Raw genomic sequence first — 18,890 nt, forward strand, 5'->3', positions numbered from 1 at the left:
CTGTGCGGTACACCAGTAAGTAACTAGTGATCAAGTAATCAATGCCTGGCAGGAAAGCTACGCTCACGTCCCTGGTGAGGCTGAGGTGGTCTCGGCAGTGGCAGTGGCTTTTGCTACACTCAGCCTTTTTGACTAACATCACCAATTTTAAAACTCCCACAATGCCTGTTTCTACCCTGATGGGCTTGGCTGTGGCTCTAAGTTGAGGGCCCAGGTCAGGATGCCTGCTTCCCTCTCAGCCAGCAAGCCACAGCCATCTGTGTGGGTCACAGGGTGGCATCCAAAGCCAAGCCTGCAGATGGTAGGTGTTCTGTGCCGCCCTGGCTCAGCAGCTCCCCACTTAGCCCCACCCACCCCCATCATCTCTACTGCCAAGGCCAAGCCCTCAGAAGACTGTCCTGAGGCCCACCTCCTTTCCCAGGGAAGAGCCAAAATATCTCAAGCAAGGTTCCTTAACTTCCTTTATGATGCCCGGGACTGCTCAGAAGCCAGTGTCTCGGCCGGAAGCCAATGCTGGGTCCTTTCTCAGCCCCTGAATCCCCTTTCTTCCTCCCTCACACTCTGCCAGGTACAAAGGAAAGAACACGGCTCCTTTAAGCAAACCTCAATCCAGTGTAGATTTCATAGGTGTGGGTGTCCTGCTTTTGTAGGAACCAGCCGTGAGAGGCACCACAGAGGCCTGAGTCTCAGCCGTTTACCCTAAGGCAATACCTGGTTCCAAGACAGACCACAAACTATAACTACCAAGGCACCAAAGGAAGTTCCTAACATTCCAACCGTTGTAGATAGGCTCACCTGCCAGCACACACCCATCACTTTTCACCAGGACACCCCTAGACAAATGTCAGTCAATCCCTCACCCCAACCTCTGCTATTATAAAAATCCCACCTGGACACATGGAGAGTCCAAGTTCAAACTTGAACAAGAATAAAGGCTCTTTGCTTTTACAGACAGGACTTGGTCTCGCAGTTGGTTTTTCGGGGACTCCATAATCTGGGCATAACAGTTTTGATAAAAAACAAAACCCCTATTTTAAAGATATATAGATGAGCTGGGCCTAGTGGCATAGGCCCGCCATCCTGACCACTTTAGGGGCGAACTGGAAGGACGACAAGCTCAAGGTCACCTGGGCTACAGAACAAGTTCAAAGCCAGCCTGGACAATGTAGCAAAACCTTGTCTCAAAATTTAAAAAAAGGGGGGAGGGAGGGGGCTCGCCTAGTATACATAAGGCACTAGGTACAATATCTGGTACAGAGGGGTCGGGGAAACGGAGTGATGGTTGTGTGTCCTGAACCAGCAGGGGCTTCCAGACAAGACTGGCTGTGACTGGTAACAGTGTGCTAAGAACACACAGGGGATCTTATGCCATCTTCCAGCCTCTGGGGGGCACGGCACGCACGTGATACACATACATGTAGTCAAAACACCGTACACGTAAAAATAAATGGATGGAGGGAAAGCCATTCCTTCATGTAATAAGGGAGAACCATTGAGTGTTCAAGCTGATTGTGTCCTAGGGACACAGCAGAAAGTTTCACGGAGGTGTTTACCAAGCCATGCCAACCCCACACTCCCCAGGAACTTTGGGTGCCAGAGCCAACAGGAGGGATGCTCGCAAGCCTTACCTTTTAGAGGATCTCCATCTTGGGGTGATAGGCTGATGGGCTGCCTAGATGTTCTGTAGGGTAGGCCCTCAGGGCCACCAGCCACCCACACTCAGCCCTGCTCAGCTGCCTGTCTTGTCTCTCTAAGGGTAGAATCTGGCTGGTGAGGAGATTCTGACACTGGGCTATGATGTCAGAATAGGCTGTGACATCAAAGTGGTGGCAGGGAAGGGAAGGGTACAGGGCCAGAGATGGGAGCCCTTGAGCCTGACCAGCCTACGGAAGTGAAACCCCAGATAAGAAGGTGGCTGGCTCGTGCCCAGCTCCTACAGCTTTCCAGACCTACCCTCACCCTGTGAGGCGGACAGAAAGATCATCTAACAATGATTCACACACCCTGAGCCTTATGTTGGGCATCCGTATAGAAGCAGGGCATGTGCAGGAGCCATCCTCTAGCGCCCTCTTGTGTTCACTTAAAGGATATTTTTATTTGCTTATAAATAAAGGTGGTTTGCCTGCAGACCAAGAGGTCTGTAGGGTTAAAGGGGCCAGCCAAAGTAGCACAAGAAACCAGAGCCAAAGAAACACACCTTGACCTGAAACCAGAGCCAAACACTTAGCCCTGAAACCAGAGACAAAAGCACACCCTGACCTTGAGAACAGTGCCAATTCACTACCCTGAAACCAGAGCCAAAGAAACACACTTTGCCCCTGACCAATTCAGCACCCAAACCAACCAATCCCTGAGCACGGAATCCAGCAATCTGAGTTTATCCAAACTCAAGGTTTAAAATCTGACCAATTCCCACCATGAAAATCTTCACCCTGAAAAAACTCCGCCCCCGAGAAGCCCTGTATAATAAGCTCTGCACCTGCCCTTTTCACCCCAGCAGAGGCAGTCGCCCTCCGGGATTCTTCCCTCCCAATAAATCCCTTGAATGAGGATTGGGTGAAGACCTTTAGCTGGAGTGTAGCAGAGCAGAGAAGTAACAATTTTCTCTGGGGGCCAGAGCGGAGCAGAATTGTAACACTTTCATTGGGCAAACCTTCCCCAAGCAGAGCAGAGTTGTTCTCAGGTCCGGGAACCTGAGCAGAGTTATTACACTGGGAAAACCTTTCCCTGGAGCAGGGCTGTAAACTGTTATACTTATGACTTTGTGGTATTCCTTGGCCCCCGACTGCCAGGATCTATTTCCATCCAAGCTGCAATATTTTTGAGGTCCACAGCAGAGGCCCCAAGGAAACCAGGTATCACACTTTCCCACGACAGGACAAAGTGTGGGCTGATAAAATATAAGGTGGCCATCATGTTTGAAGTCTAGATACACAACACACAATGCATAAAATTTCTCAAACGGGACAGTAAAGTGGCTTGAATTGGGTTGTTTTTGTTTGTTTGTTTTGTTGTTGTTGGTTTTTTTTTTATAAATGATCCTGCCATCTCACTCAGGAAGGCTTGGTAAGATGGATTCCCATGCTGGCTGCATCTCAATAAGGATCCCATGCTGGTCTTCAATTCTCTCCTTCTGCCTCCAGTTCCCCAGGGCTGGGATTAGAGGTATGTGCCCCCATGACCAGTGTAACAACTGACAAATCAAACAAGCAAAGAAACAACCCAGGGTGACATGCTGCTGATATTTAAGGATTTTTCTACAGCCCTCTTGGGTCGTTTGCAAGCAAGGACAGTCTGTTTCTCCCGTTCTGATCTGGGTGACCTTGCTGCCCTTCTCTGCTTGACCTGCTGACCGCGAGCGAGCATGGGTCTGGGGACAAGAGTGGGAATCTCTGTCCATCTCCAAGAAGCACCCGGCATGCACAGGGTGATACTGGCTTTGTTCCTGCTCTTTAGACTGATCATCAAATGCTGACTTTGTTAGGCTCCTGGCCTCAATCCATCTTGATCATGTGAACTACTTAGGTCTTTCTGGATTCCAAATGCTAATATTTTGAAGATTTTACAAACCATGTTCACGACAGACATTGAGTTGGGGCTCTCCTGTACCATATTTGTCTAATTTTGTTTCAAGACAACAGCATTGTCATGCAATGGCCTGGGAATCTCTCTCTGATATCTAAGAAGACAGTGTTATTTCTTTTACAAACGTTTTATGGAGTTCACTAGTGAAGTCACCTAGGTATGAGACAGCTAGACATGATCTCAGGACTTTATAAACAATTTAAGATTTTTCTGAAGCATTTCTTACCATTTAGTCCATGCTGGTCCCAATTTTCAATCCTCCTGCCTCAACCTCCTGAGTGCTGAGATTATAGGCATGCACTACCATGCTTGGTTCCATAAACTACTTTATGGGGTCAGTTTACCAAACATGCATGTGTTCTCTCTCTCTCTCTCTCTCTCTCTCTCTCTCTCTCTCTCTCTCTCTCTCTCTCTCTCTCTTTCCCTTTCTCTCTTCCTCTCCCTCCCTCTTTCTCATCTGGTATTTTCAAGCTTCATAGAGATACCTTTTCCGGTCTTTTGGGCCAAGACCAAAGCTTTATACACTGTCTACCACCTACGGCTAAGTGTGGTGACGGGGGAAATGCAGTGGGGGCTGCAGTGGGGGTGTGCACCATGATACTTCCTACTACAGATTTCTGAGTTTGGGGCTCCCCTGTGCCTGCACTGTCACATCCTGAAGATTTCCTGCTCTGCAGGCCTGACCTGGAACTGTCTCTGCTCTCATGTCCACCTCTCCACACTCCACAAGATCCCGGAAGGAAAAACTCTCAGTCACTGCCTGTTTGATGCTGCCTCAAATGGCCTTGTGGCTGTTTAACTCTCAGAGAACACACGGGGCCATGGTCCTCTGTGCAACACAATTCTGTCTACTCTTTTAGACAACCTCCAGCTCTACGGGCGGAAACAGGGGAACAGTGACCCAGCTAATGCAAGCCAGAGTCGGGATGTGAGCCTAGGTCTTTCTGGTGCCTGACTGCCCATGGTTAGGAGATGAACAAGCAGGGGTGAGGAAAGCTAAACAGCTGGACAAGCAAACAAGAACACCCCCCCCACACACACACACACACCAAGCAGGAGCTGAGGGAGCAGCCAAGGCCAGGTGGCAGGGCACACTGCTTTAAACCCAGCACTCAAAGGCAGGCAAGTGGATCTTTGTGCATTCAAGACTAGCCTGTTCTACAAACTGGGTTCTAGGCAGCCAGGACTACACACACTGAGACCCTGTCTCAAAAGAAACAAACAAACAAATAAATAAAAGAAATCAAAGAAAGGAGTTCACCAGAGTCAAGGGTACAGGAAAGGTGACTGCCACAGGCCATTGCTGACACTGAAGTAACTAGTTGGTGTCACAGAGCCCACAGGTAGGCTTAGGTCAGGTGTTCTATGCGGCTGCATGGCTGAAGATGCCAGGGGCATGTTGACAAAGGGACACAGCATTGGGTTTGAGGACCTGAGGGCTGGTGAGTGGGAAGGAAGCCTAGCAGAGGCACCGAGATGCCGGAATCTGGAAGAATGAGCAGCAGGATAGGAAGAACAGGCAGTGCATGTAGCTGGCCCTTCTCTGGTCTGGTTAGCCTTCCCAGAGGAAAGGTGCTACCTGGAGGGGATTCCATCTTCCGACTGGGCTCTTCTCCCGCATCCCAATGACCCCAGAGGACCTTAAAAGGGCAGCTGAGTGAGCACAGCTGTGCCAAGTCCAAAAGTCCATCCAGCCTCCAGATGGCAGCTGTGGACACCAGATAAAGCTTTTTTTCCACGTGGTGGAGGGCTGCCTGGTGAGCAAGCCTAGGGTTGCCCCTTTCTCATCACTGAAATACCAGGAGATGCTGTACCCTTTCAGATGCTGTTTTCCTGTCAGACAAAGAAAGGGTCTGAGAATAAAAGAGACTGCCTTGGCAAGACCTAGATGTGAGCTCTGGTCTCTCGTGACAGATGGCCTCGTCCGTCACCAGCTGCCACTGGAGGCCTCCACCGTCAGCTAGCTGCTCGCAGCCCTGAATGCTCTCTGCTCCCAGACCCTGTGAGTCTGGCATTGCCAAGTGGGGCGGTAGGATGGAAGTGAGAATGTTTAGGTCCGGGCATTGTAACCTGTGGCCTGAGGACCACACACATCCCAGCCTGACTCGTTTCTAGATGACAACATCATGTCACAGTTTGAAAAAGTTGGACATCCCAGGCTAGGTCAAGAGCTACCTGCTGAGGTACAGATGCTTAGCCGGCAGCGGAGTAGACCTTCATAGGAGGTCCTGAGGGGGCTGCTCCCCGAGTGGGGATCTGGCCAGTGGATGAGCTGAGAAGTTAGGAAATGTGTGGCTAGATAACCACGTGCCACAGGCTGAGGCAGCCTAAGTAGCATTTATCATCCAGTAAAGAAGGCCAAGAGATCGGAATTTAAAACCAACAAAAACATGGTAAGTGCGAGTCAGGTGTCATGGCAAACACATGTAATTCCAGCACTTGGGAAGAAGGCAGAGGGGCAGGGCACACAAGTCTCCATGAACCTGAAGGCAGAGGAGGGGAGCAGGCGTCACCGTGATGTCTGGAGGACACAGGCAGCAAATGGCTGACTCTCAAAGGGAGCCTCAGTAGGGAGCAGAGCTGGAGCTGCTCCAACAAGATGCCTAGGTGGCAGCCAGAAACTGCCCCTCAGCCTGAGCATGACACAGGGCTGCTCAGGCAGAGGGAGAGCCCTTGGGGGATGGTCACAGAGCACAGCAGGGCGGCTAGGTAACCTCAGACAGGGTGGAAGGACACATGGGTGGCTCAGCACTGTGAACAGTGTGGAAGGATAACGGGTTGGACCATTTCTTCCTTAGAAGCAGTATTTATCATAAAAAAAAAAACAAGACAAAGAAAACTCAGTGTCAAACCAACAAAAACATAGTTATTGCTACAGGCCAGGCAGGATGGCAAACACCTATAATCCTAGCACTCAAGAGGTGGAGGCAAGAGGATCATGGGTTTAAGGCTAGCCTGGACTACATAGTGAAACCCTGTCCCAAAAACAAACAAACAAACAAACAAAAAAACAAACCATGATCAGCCAAGGACAGGCACAGCATCAATGAAGACAGGTCCCTGCAGGAGGACAGAGGCAGGAGAGAATGTGGCCATTTTTCCTGGGTTCAGTGAGGCGCAGGACAGGTGGACTAAGGTGGATGCCAGGAAGCGGAACAGTGGCACGGCCTGGCACTAGGGGTCCGTCTGGGTTTCCTGCAGGTAGGCAAGCCCAGCAGGCCTCACCTGTGTAGGCAGGTTGGCTTGTTAAAGGGCTTCTAGATTTTGTGTGCTCAATACAGCATATGATCATCTCCAAATCCCTCGGCGGCATCGGGGACAACACAGCAGCTTCGCAGCAGGTACCAAGAGAACAGACCTTTGTCCTCTCGGCCTGGGGTTGAAGAAGAATGAGCAGAGTGTAAAGACTGTCTCCCCAAAGATAACCTGGAGGCAGAGCCAAAAAGCACAGGGTCAGTTGTGTTCTGGGGCCAAGAGGAGGGGAATGAGTGGGCCCAGCACCATGGGTCCCTTTCCCAGAGGCCACAACTGTGAGGAAGAAGTTTGGTCTCCAGAGAAGCCCAGAACAAACACAGCATGACCATCCCCTGTGTGGTCCCATACCACACTCTGTCACGATTACCACACTCTGTCATGGTTATTGTCTGAACTGTAATGGTCCCCAGAGGTTCATGTTTTGGATGCTCAGATGGGAGCTATTAGGAGACAGAACCTGGATAGCTGAAGTAGGTCACTAGGAAAGAGACTTGGGAGGTTCTACCTGCCCACAGTGCCAGTCTTCCTCTCTGTCTCCTGGATAACCACATATGAAGACCGCCTGCTACGTGCTGCCATAGACTGAGCCAGCTTACTGGACTCCTTCCCTGCCACCGTGAACAGAAATCCCTGTGAAGTCATGAGTCAAAACAGGTCCCCTCCCTCAGGCATTCTGTCAGGTAACATGCCACAGAGACAAGTACTCTCAATAGCAACCACACACATGCAGGCTTCCACTCCCCAAGAAGTCCAGACTTGGACACACTGGACGCTCTGCTAAAACAGACCCCAAATGAATTGCCAAACTTTTATTCCTCCATCAGAATCAAGTGGAATATACACTATCATTTTGTGAATGAAAAAGATTAACACCACAATCTATAAGAAGGCCCTAGTTTTGCAGTAAAGGAGGCAGAATTCCCCCAGATGCGATATTTGAGGCTTCAGAAAAACCACTGCCTTAGATGGAGTGGGCCATGCTGTTTGTAGCCTGACATATAGGTCTTCCCTTGTGGAAGGCCCCTCACCCTGTCTTATCCACGCTCATCTACTGCAGCGCCCAGTCATCCAATTCCCCTCAACACTCTATCTTCCTCAGGGAAGGGACTGCCCTGCCTGAGCCTCTTTGCTCAGGCCGTGGCTAGCTCTCTCCAAAGAGTTCTTCTGGAACAGGGGGTTTGCAATTTCCTCCCAGAAAAAACCTTCCACCCTGCAGAAAAGATCCTTAAACTCAGGAGGTACACAACTCAAAAGTTTCAGACTGTGCCTGAAACAAAGCAGATATACTAGGCCCCTCCCCTTTCAGGTATATGCTGGAGGGACAGCTGAGAGCTCTCTCAGACCAACTGGGCTACCTAGAAGAGGCTCAGATCAGACCAGCCAACTAGTAGAAACAGAGACCAGCCCAGCTTCCTGGAAGAGGCTCAGGCCAGACCAGGCAATTGACAGAAGCAGAGACCAGCTCTGCTCCCAGGACCTGCAAAGGACACTCTTATCTGCGGAGCTTCCTGCAGCTGAGCAGTGTGCTCAGGTTCCAGCTCTGTGAGCTGTCACTCATGCTTTGATGAGCTTTGGTGATGCAGCTGCCTTTGAGCCATTTCTGCTCCTGTAAGTAGCCCCTCACCCATACTGTAAGGAACCCCAATCAATAACACCCATGGGTCCATCCAGATGGATTTCAGCGGTATCCGTCCTTTGGTCTGTCATGGCTTCCGTATCTGAAGCCAGGAGATGTCTGCTTGTGTTTTCCCTCAAACAGTGCCGCACACCAGGGTCCCCGTTCCTCTGGCTTCTTACTCCACCCGAAGCACAACTGTCTTCTTCCTTTATGGGGCTCACTGGAGTCCATCTGCAAACCTCTCCCTAGACAGTGATTTCTTGACCTCAGTCTTCACTTCAGGCTTAGCCCCCCCGAACACAAAAGGACACGGAGGAAGGTTGTTTGAATGACGTGTGAACGTGAGCGCATGTGGAACATTTTGGCTCTGAGTGACTCCATGTGAATGTGGAGAGAAAGTGCTTCCCAGACGTGCCACAGGGCTGTCGGGAGGGAAAGGGAATGCCAAGAGTACCCAGAGTCCTGGCCTGTCAGAGTCTGTGCCGTGACTGGCTTACTTCAACATTCTCTGTGAATTCGCGAACACATTGAAAGAAAATTCACTCACTTTCCCTTGTGTAGCAGGATTGATTAAATTTTGCTTTGCGAGCACTGTGAGCTTCTAATTTCTTGGAGCTTAGTAATCGTGACATGGTATTTATGAACAAATGAGGACCAGCTCTACATCAGGGAAAGTATTCCCTGCACCCCCAAATACACAGGAGAAAGGGGCCATCAGAGCCACCATCAGCAACAGGGGAAGGGGCCATCAGAGCTGCCATCAGCAACAGGGGAAGGGGCCATCAGAGCCACCATCAGCAGCAGGCAGAAGGGGTCATCAGAGCCGCCATCAGCAACAAGGGAAGGGGCCATCAGAGCCACCATCAGCAACAAGGGGAAGGGGCCATCAGAGCCACCATCAGCAACAGGGGGAAGGGGTCATCAGAGCCACCATCAGCAACAAGGGGAAGGGGCCATCAGAGCCACCATCAGCAACAGGGGGAAGGGGTCATCAGAGCCGCCATCAGCAGCAGGCAGAAGGGGCCATCAGAGCCACCATCAGCAGCAGGGGGAAGGGGTCATCAGAGCCGCCATCAGCAACAAGGGGAAGGGGCCATCAGAGCCACCATCAAGCAAAAGTGGAAAGAATAGACACAGGAGGAAGGACCATTGGGTCATGAGCTGTTCTGGTACCAGCTGCCCCACTGCTTCCAAAGCCTGATGTAACAAGGTCTGCATGCAGGCTACAGGCATATTCGCCTTTCCCAGTACAGCCCAGGGGTAGCCATTATCCAAACCCACCTTTCAACCTGTACTCAAACAATCAGATGTAAGATTCCAGGAGAAGGAGGTCACCTGGTAGGGGTTTTGGAAGAGGGAATGCCCACTGAAAACAGAGCTGCCTGGGATGACAGTGACTTCTGGGCTCTCACCACTGAACTCGGCCAACTGTTCTGCCCATCATTCTCCTAGCCAAAGGTCAGCGTCCTAGATTCTGGTCATGCTGGTGTCTCTCAATGGCCCTTGATGCCCCTGGTTCCTGATCAGATCTACAGCCCTTTGCTCCCACCCCTGCCATGATCCCCAGGGGAGCACCACACCTCCACTGTGTCAGGTAGCTCGGGGTGGGTCTGTGCTCATTCCTGCTGAGATCATGGCTAAAGTGTGAGAGCGCTGAGCAGGTGGTCAGCTGGGACTTCACACATCATCAGATGACCACAGAGCAGAGACTGGGTCTGCCTCCAACCTATGCGCAGTTGAGAGTCAGGGCACAATCACAAAATGGAGAAGTCCATAGAGGTAAATTTTGGGTGCCCAAGTGGGCAGTTGCTTCCAGAGTATGCAGAAGTGTCTGGGTGTCATGGCAGTGTGGGTTTCCAGGCCAGTCCTACTCCAACAGCTGGTCCTGACTGGAGAAGACCCACAGACGAACAGAGCCAGCAGAGAACACCCACTCTCCCCTTCAGCCAGCTGCTCCCTGCCTGACACGCGCACTTCCTCAAGAAGTATGCCATGCCTGCCAGGACGGCCCTGGCTGAGCCCCTGCACCAGTGATATGTCTGTATTAGCTGCTTTTCTTTCAGTTGGCCCATGGCTGCTTGGTCTCCTGAACTTAGCATCATAGTGATGAGGGCTTGAGGCAGAGGGGTTTCGTCAACTCACGGCCGATCGGAAGCAAGGAAAGGAACAGGAAGGTGCCAGACACAGGGTTCCCCCAAGTGCTCACTGCCAGTGACTTCCTCCCCCCAGAAAATTCCCACCTCCTGAAGTTTCCAGACCCTCGCTAAATAGGACCACCAACTGGGGAACCCAATCCATGAGCCTTTGGGAGGGAGACCCTTCACATGCCAACACGACAATCTCCTTGGGAGATGTGATGTCATTTAGGGCTGGTGCCGTGATTCGGGGGGACAGGCAGCAGGTAGATGGGACAGACACCGGAACCTGGTCTCCAGTGGAGCGGCTCTGTCACACTACCTGCCGCTGGCTGTGAGCAGAATGGCGTGTGAAGGGTAGGGCACACTACTCAACAGCACAGCTCCCAGAAATGAATCTTGTTGTACCCACAGTGTGCCACTTTCTGCATATTGTCCAATAATCCTTCCAGAAGCTGAGCAAGACAAGGGAACTAGATGCCAGAAATACCTGGTTTAACCAGGGCCCTATGGCTGTGGGTGGGGACTGGGGGTTAACCCTGACCGACTGCCTATTTCAAAGATAAGGAAACAAAGCTGGGCGGTGGTGGCGCACGCCTTTAATCCCAGCACTCGGGAGGCAGAGGCAGGCGGATCTCTGTGAGTTCGAGGCCAGCCTGGTCTACAAGAGCTAGTTCCAGGACAGGAACCAAAAGCTACGGAGAAACCCTGTCTCGAAAAAAAAAAAAGATAAGGAAACAGGCACTGAGAGACCAAGGCGCTTAGCCAGTGTTGGACATGCCCCAACCCGAGGGATCTGCCTGTGCTACCAATAGCATACCACCTAACATGGAAAGTGGGAAGTTGAAGAAACAAAAAGCTAGCCAGAAGGACAGTATCAAGCTCTGACAAGGCCACTGGGCCACCACAAGACTCAGCTCTCAGCTGTAACCTCTCTGTGTCCCGGCTCACACATCTCAGGTGCTCTGCTTTGTCTCTCAAGCTAAGCCGAAACCAGCTTCACTGTCCTCAGCCCTGATTCCCTCTGTACCATAGAAACGGGTCTGTGCCCTCATCTGCCCTCATGCACACATCCTGACTTCTGTTTTTCTTCATCGGTGTGTAAGAGACTGTGTGTCACTATGTAGTCTGAACTGGCCCAGAACTCAGTGGTACCAGGCAGAGAAAAACCTCGCCTCAGCGCTTCCCCACGAGGAGGTTAGCAGATCTGCTGAGGGTGCCATGGAACACAGGCCGACAATAGACCCATGGTTGAGCTCTAACCCCTCTGCTATGCTCAGTGCTAGGTCCCAAGCTCACGGTGGATATTAAGTGCACAGGTTCTCTGTGCCTGGAGTATGTGTGTGCACCACATACGTGCCTGGTGTATGGAGGCCAGAGAAAGGCATTAGAATCCATGGAACTGGCGTTACCGATGGCTGTGAGCCACCATGCGGGTGCTGCGCATCAAGCCCAGGTCCTCTGGAAGAGCAGTCAAGGCTTTAACCACCGAGCCTTCTCTCCAGCCCTTAGTGAGTTTGTACAGCGGAAGAGTGGTGGGTATCCGTCGACTCCTTTCCTTGCGTTGCTTGAGATGACTGTGCAGCCCTCATCAATCAAATTGGTATATTACATGGACTGCTTTTCTTTTGAACCTCCTTGAATTTGTGGAATAAATCCTACTTGATAATGGAGCACAATCCTTTACAAGTCACTGTTGAATGTTGTTTACATCCGTGCTCCTATAGGATGACAAGCCAAGTTTTCTTTTCTTGTGGAGTTTGGTGGACTTTGGTGTCGGGGCTGGCTTTGCACAATAAGAATTATTTCTTCTTATTCGGTTTCTTTTCTTTTTTTTTTTTTTTGATAGGACTGGTGTGCATGCTTCCTTAAGTTCTTGGTAGAATTCCCCAGCTCTGCCATCTGGTCTTGGGTTTTCTTTACTGTGAGATCTGATTCCCATGCCACATTTCTTTGCAAATGTTAAGATTTTTGCAGTTAGTCACAGTGAGCTTGCTTAGACATTTCCCCATTTCATCTCGTCTAGGTTATCCAACTATATATAGTTCTCTTTATTTCTGCAAGGTCAGTAGCAATAACTGTTAGAAATAAGACAAGGCAAAGCAAAGGACACTGTCACTAAGACAAAAAGGCAACCCACTGACTGGGAGAAGATCTTCACCAACCCTGCAACTGACAAAGGTCTGATCTCCAAAATATATAAAGAACTCAAGAAACTAGACTGTAAAAAGCTAATCAACCCAATTATAAAATGGGGCACTGAGCTGAACAGAGAATTCTCAACAGAAGAAGTTCAAATGGCCAAAAGACACTTAAGTTCATGCTCAACTTCCTTAGCGATCAGGGAAATGCAAATCAAGACAACTTTAAGATGCCATCTTACACCTGTCAGAATGGCTAAAATCAAAAACACCAATGATAGCCTTTTCTGGAGAGGTTGTGGAGAAAAGGGTACACTCATCCATTGCTGGTGGGAACGCAAACTTGTGCAACCACTTTGGAAAGCAGTGTGGCGGTTTCTCAGGAAATTCGGGATCAACCTACCCCTGGACCCAGCAATACCACTCTTGGGAATATACCCAAGAGATGCCCTATCATACAACAAAAGTATATGCTCAACTATGTTCATAGCAGCATTGTTTGTAATAGCCAGAACCTGGAAACAACCTAGATGCCCTTCAATGGAAGAATGGATGAAGAAAGTATGGAATATATACATATTAGAGTACTACTCAGCAGTAAAAAACAATGACTTCTTGAATTTTGCATGCAAATGGACGGAAATAGAAAACACTATCCTGAGTGAGGTAAGCCAGACCCAAAAAGAGGAACATGGGATGTACTCACTCATAATTGGTTTCTAGCCATAAATAAAGGACATTGAGCCTATAATTCGTGATCCTAGAGAAGCTAAATAAGAAGGTGAACCCAAAGAAAAACATATAGTCATCCTCCTGGATATTAACCTTCATCAGGCGATGAAAGGAGACGGAGACAGAGTCCCATATTGGAGAACCGGACTGAAATCCCAAGGTCCAAATCAGGAGCAGAAGGAGAGAGAGCACGGGCAAGGAACTCAGACCGCGAGGGGTGCACCCACACACTGAGACAATGGGGATGTTCTATCGGGAACTCACCAAGGCCAGCTGGCCTGGGTCTGAAAAAGCATGGGATAAAACCGGACTCGCTGAACATAGCGGACAATGAGGACTGCTGAGAAGTCAAGAACAATGGCACTGGGTTTTGATCCTACTGCACGTACTGGCTTTGTGGGAGCCTAGGCTGTTTGGATGCTCACCTTACCACAGGGCAGGGAACCCTGACTGCTCTTCGGGCTGATGAGGGAGGGGGAGTTTGGGGGGAGGGGGAGGGAAATGGGAGGTGGTGGTGGGGAGGAGGCATAAATCTTTAATAAATAAATAAATAAATAAAAGAAATAAGACAAGGGCCAAAGTTGGTATAGAAGAGGAGCTGACGCAAAATTAATCTCCAGGAAAGAGAGCAGAGGGGCGTGGCCTGATTCCTTCCTGTGATGGGGTCTGACCAGCACTCTAAGGGGCAGGCTGAGCTAACAAGATGGCTCCATTTTTGTCTGGCTTTAGTGACTGTGGTCTGTTCTTCCTGTTGAGTCTCCTTTTCACATGGTTGTGTTTCTACAGCAGAAACTTCTGAGAGCTGCTTTTGCGTGTTCTCATCTCCATCGTCTCAAAGTTTGTTCCAGTTTCCCTTTGCGGTGCTCTGAATGAGACCGCCCACGCCCCAGGCTCATATATTTGAATGCTTGGTCCCCAGCTGTTGGACTGGGGAAGGACTGGGAGGTGTGGCCTTGTTGAGGAGGTGTGTCACTGTGGGATGGGCTTTGAGGTTTCCTAAGCCCACCTCATTCCCAGGCTGCTTTCTCGCTCTCTGTCTTGGATCAGATGTAAGCTCTCAGCCGTGGCTCCGGCACCATGCGTGCCTGCTGCTGCCATGCTCCCTGCCATGATGGTCATGGACTCACCCTCTGAATCCATGAGCTCCCAGTAAGCCGTTTCTTCTATCGGCTGCCTTGGTCGTGGTGTCTTTCCACAGCAATAGAAAAATAACCAAGGCCGAAGTTGTGTGAGGGAGTGGGGTTTCGCTGTGACAGGCCTGGCCATGCTGCTTTTGGAGAATAGGGGGAGCAGTTGAACACTGTAAGCAGAGTGTTAATGGACCAGTAGTAGGGGCTTGGAAGATGGCAGTGCTGGGAGCAAGGCGGACAACGGAGGCCCCCCTCAGGAGGCTTCAGAAAGGAGCAATAGTAGTCGCTGGGCTAAAGTCCATTCAGGCAGAGGATGTGACTGCTTTTTGCCTTTGTCTTAAGAATCTGCCTGAGGCTAAGCTGGTGAGTTTGGGACGGATTATATTGACAGTGGAGATGTCAAGACAGCCTAAAACTGGCTCGGTCATGTGATTATTAGTGATAACTCTTAAGCAAACCTAAAATGATAACAGGCCAAAACAAATACAAAGTGTAGTTTGGGGAGAAAAGGAACAGCAGGAAATTGAATGTTGGAGCCAAGGCTTGTGCTGAAGGAGGTGAGGGGAGGCCTGACCCACACAAGACGAAGGGAGTGCTGCCCTCAGGGTAAGACCCCACCCAGCTAAGCTTCCACTCGTGAAAAGAAAAGGCCTCAGGATTTATCTGGTCCTAAAAACTGTTTCCACAAATCAAAGCTTATTCAAATGTAACTTAAGGAGAAGGGCAGGCTCCTCACCAAGCACACAGCTGGCTTGGCAGCACTGGCCACGTGAGTCTAGCTTTGGAGTCTTGAGAGATACAGGAGCAAGGGGTTGTGGGATCTTCCTCTGTGGTTAGGAAGAGTCACTGAAGGGGGTGTGCACCAGGAGTCCATACACGAAAGCCTGGAGGGGCCACTGTGTGAAGCTGTGGAGTGAGGCCTGGACTGCGCTGGAGACCCCAAGATGTTAGAGGTGGCAGTGCTGCGGGACGTTAGCGGAGGAGAGCTGCACAGAGGGAGGGGAACCAGCCTGGGAGAGAAGCAATACTGTAAGGCGCGAGAGAGGGACCTTTGCAATTGGGCCCAGACCACGGTGGGTGACAGAATATGCCATGCAGAGAGAACTTGAGTGTGGAGTTTATTGAGAGAGAGAGAGGAGAGAGAGAGAGAGAGAGAGAGAGAGAGAGAGAGAGAGAGAGAGAGAGAGAGAGAGAGAGAGAGGAAAAAGATGGAGACCTGCCTTTTCAGAAAAACTGCAGGGAAGAGGGGGTGGAGCTTGTCTCTTAAAGGGACCTTTGCGCCTGTGTACAGATTAGGCTGGTCAGCGTACAGCCTGGGTACATCCTGCCAGAGGCCAGGCCAGGCCAGCAGAAAGCCTGGATCCTAACAAGCAGAGCCTTCTAAGCCCCTGACATCAGACATGGAGCTACAGGATTTGGAGTTTGCCTTGCTGAGTTTTGGTCTAGTTTGGGTACTGGCTGGTTTTATGTTTCAACTTAATGCAAGCTAGAGTCATCAGGGAGAAAGGAGCTCAGCCGAGGAAAAGCCTCCATGAGATCCACCTGTAATCAGCGATCAATGCAGGAGGGACCAGCTCATGGTGGGTGGTGCCTTCGCTGGCTGCATATGGTCCTGGGTTCTATAAGAAGGTGGGCTGAACAAGCCAAGAGAAGCAAGTCAGTGAGCAGCTCCCCTTCATGGCCTTTGCATCAGCTCCTGGTTCCAGCCCACCTTGAGTTCCTGTTCTAACTTCCTCTGATGTGGGACTATGATCTGGTAGGGTAAGCCAAGTCAATCCTTTCCTCCCCGACTTGGTTTTGGGTAGTGGTGTTTCGTCGCTGCAATAGAAACCCTAACTTTGGCTCGGCATTTCCTCACTGTGTCCCCATTCTTCCCATCTGGAAAGATAACGTATATTCTTTGGCACTGCGCGTTGAAAGCGTGTAATGTGCTTTTTGGATTTCACAGGGAGTTCCAATTGAGAGCTTGCCTTGAGTCTCAGCCGAGACTCTGGACTTCAGACTTTTAACAGTGAGGAGACTGTGAAAAACTACGGGGACTTTTGAAGATGGAGTGAGTGAATTTTGCAGTACAATAAGGCTACACATCTGTGGGGCCAGGGAGTGGAATGTGCTGGTTTGAATGGGACTGTCCTCTTAGGTTCAGCAGGTAGTGGGACTTTAGCTGAGTTCTTCCATCCTGGGAACCCACAAGATGAACCTCTGTGTTAAGTCGGAAGCATAGCCCCAGCTCCTGGCTTGGAATTGCATTGGTCTGGACTCCAAATCCCAGAATGCCAGGTCCTCACCCCTCCCTTGGGGGGGACCAGGACCACTCCCACAGGGTATTTAAGAGGCTCCCAGAGGAGGAACACGTGGTTCCTGGTTTGCAGTGTTCCCCGCTTTCCTGTCTCCCTGCCATGCACTCGGCCACCTGAGAGCACCACATTTAATAAAACAATGGGCATTTTAATTTGGTTTGATCTGACCTAATTGGGTTTCTTTGCGCCGGCAGAGCCGCCCATTTTAGGATTTTTTTCTAACACTTTGAACTCCACACTGTAGGAGCCAGCCATGATAAGCTAAGTATGGGCAGGTCACCCAAAGGAAGTTCTTTACTTCCAACTGTTATCACCTGCCAGAGTAAAACTCGGCTATCAATAAATTTAATAAAAGGCCTGAGTCTCAGTAGTTTACCCTGAAGCAATACCTGGCTGCAGGAAGAACCACAAACTTGAGATTATCCAAGCACCACCCAAAAACAGACCATCCAAAGGAAATGCTTAACGTTCCAACCCGATGTAGATAGGACCACCTGGCAGCACACACTCACCAGGACACCCCGAGACAACTGTCAGCCAATCAGGGGTCCTGAACCTCAGAGACCCCTCACCCGTACCTTTACTACTATAAAAACCCAATTCTAACTGAGCTCGGGTCTCTCTGTTTATTCCAATCCGTTGGACATACGGAGAGACCAAGTTTGCAAACTTGCTTAAAATTTTTGCTTTTACATACGGGACTCGGTCTCCTAGTTGGCTTTTGTGGGGACTTTGCGGATTTGGGCATAACACACACAACACAGTGGCACTCATACACCTACATATACACCACACACACACATATATACACACATATACACCACACACACACATATACACACATATACACCATGCGCGCATACACACATATACGCATTTATGTACCACACACATACACCATACACACATAAACACACATATACACCACACACACACACACATATACACATATACACCATGCGCGCATACACACATATACGCATTTATGTACTACACACATACACCATACACACATAAACACACATATACACCACACACACACATATATACACACTTATGTACCACACACACACATATACACACATATACACCACACACATTCACACATATACACACTTATGTACCACACACACACACATATATACACATATACACCATGCACGCATACACACATATACACATTTATGTACTACACACATACACCATACACACATAAACACACATACACACCACACACATTCACACATATACACACTTATGTACCACACACACACACATATACACACATATACACCACACACATTCACACATATACACACATATATGCCACACACACACATATACACACATATACACCACACACATTCACACATATACACACTTATGTACCACACACACACACATATACACACATATACACCACACACATTCACACATATACACACATATATGCCACACACACACATATACACACATATACACCACACACATTCACACATATACACACATATATGCCACACACACACATATACACACATATACACCACACACATTCACACATATACACACTTATGTACCACACACACACACATATACACACATATACACCACACACATTCACACATATACACACATATATGCCACACACACAAGCAACCACACACAAAAAAACACATACATAAACACACATAAACACCACACAATTCACACAATAAATAAATGTAAATAGTTAATCTAATAAATATTGCCTATCCACCAATTTTAGAAGCTATTGTAGTCACTCATTCAGAGAAAAGAGGAAGCAAGTTCCTCCATGAGTGGCAGGTTTCCTCACTTGAACAGCAAGGCTGACCTGAGTGCCCACCCCATTGTCACCACAGTGGCTGTCCACAGGCAATCACAGAGACCATGGGTTCACAGGGCCCAGCACAGCACAAATGCTCCCTGCTGAAAGACTACACTTCCCAGCTTCCCTCGCAGACAATGGAAGGCAT

At 49.6% G+C, this 18,890-nt stretch overlaps 1 protein-coding gene across 5 annotated transcripts in view; it reads right to left on the bottom strand.

Annotated features, from left to right (window-relative positions):
* The window catches only part of Osbp2 (oxysterol binding protein 2), a 160,812-nt gene that overhangs the window by 97,902 nt on the left and 44,020 nt on the right, over window positions 1-18,890 (bottom strand). The window contains exon 1 of one of the 5 annotated variants that reach the window (XM_075944086.1): window positions 1,629-1,646. The exons of the other annotated variants lie outside the window; for them this stretch is intronic. The gene's annotated coding sequence lies outside the window, so the exon portion shown is untranslated. Of the gene's footprint in view, window positions 1-1,628; window positions 1,647-18,890 lie in introns of those variants that run through there. 5 annotated transcript variants of the gene reach the window in all.

The sequence above is a fragment of the Microtus pennsylvanicus genome, chromosome 12, assembly GCF_037038515.1.
Source record: "Microtus pennsylvanicus isolate mMicPen1 chromosome 12, mMicPen1.hap1, whole genome shotgun sequence".
In the NCBI taxonomy this organism is placed as follows: Eukaryota; Metazoa; Chordata; class Mammalia; order Rodentia; family Cricetidae; genus Microtus; species Microtus pennsylvanicus.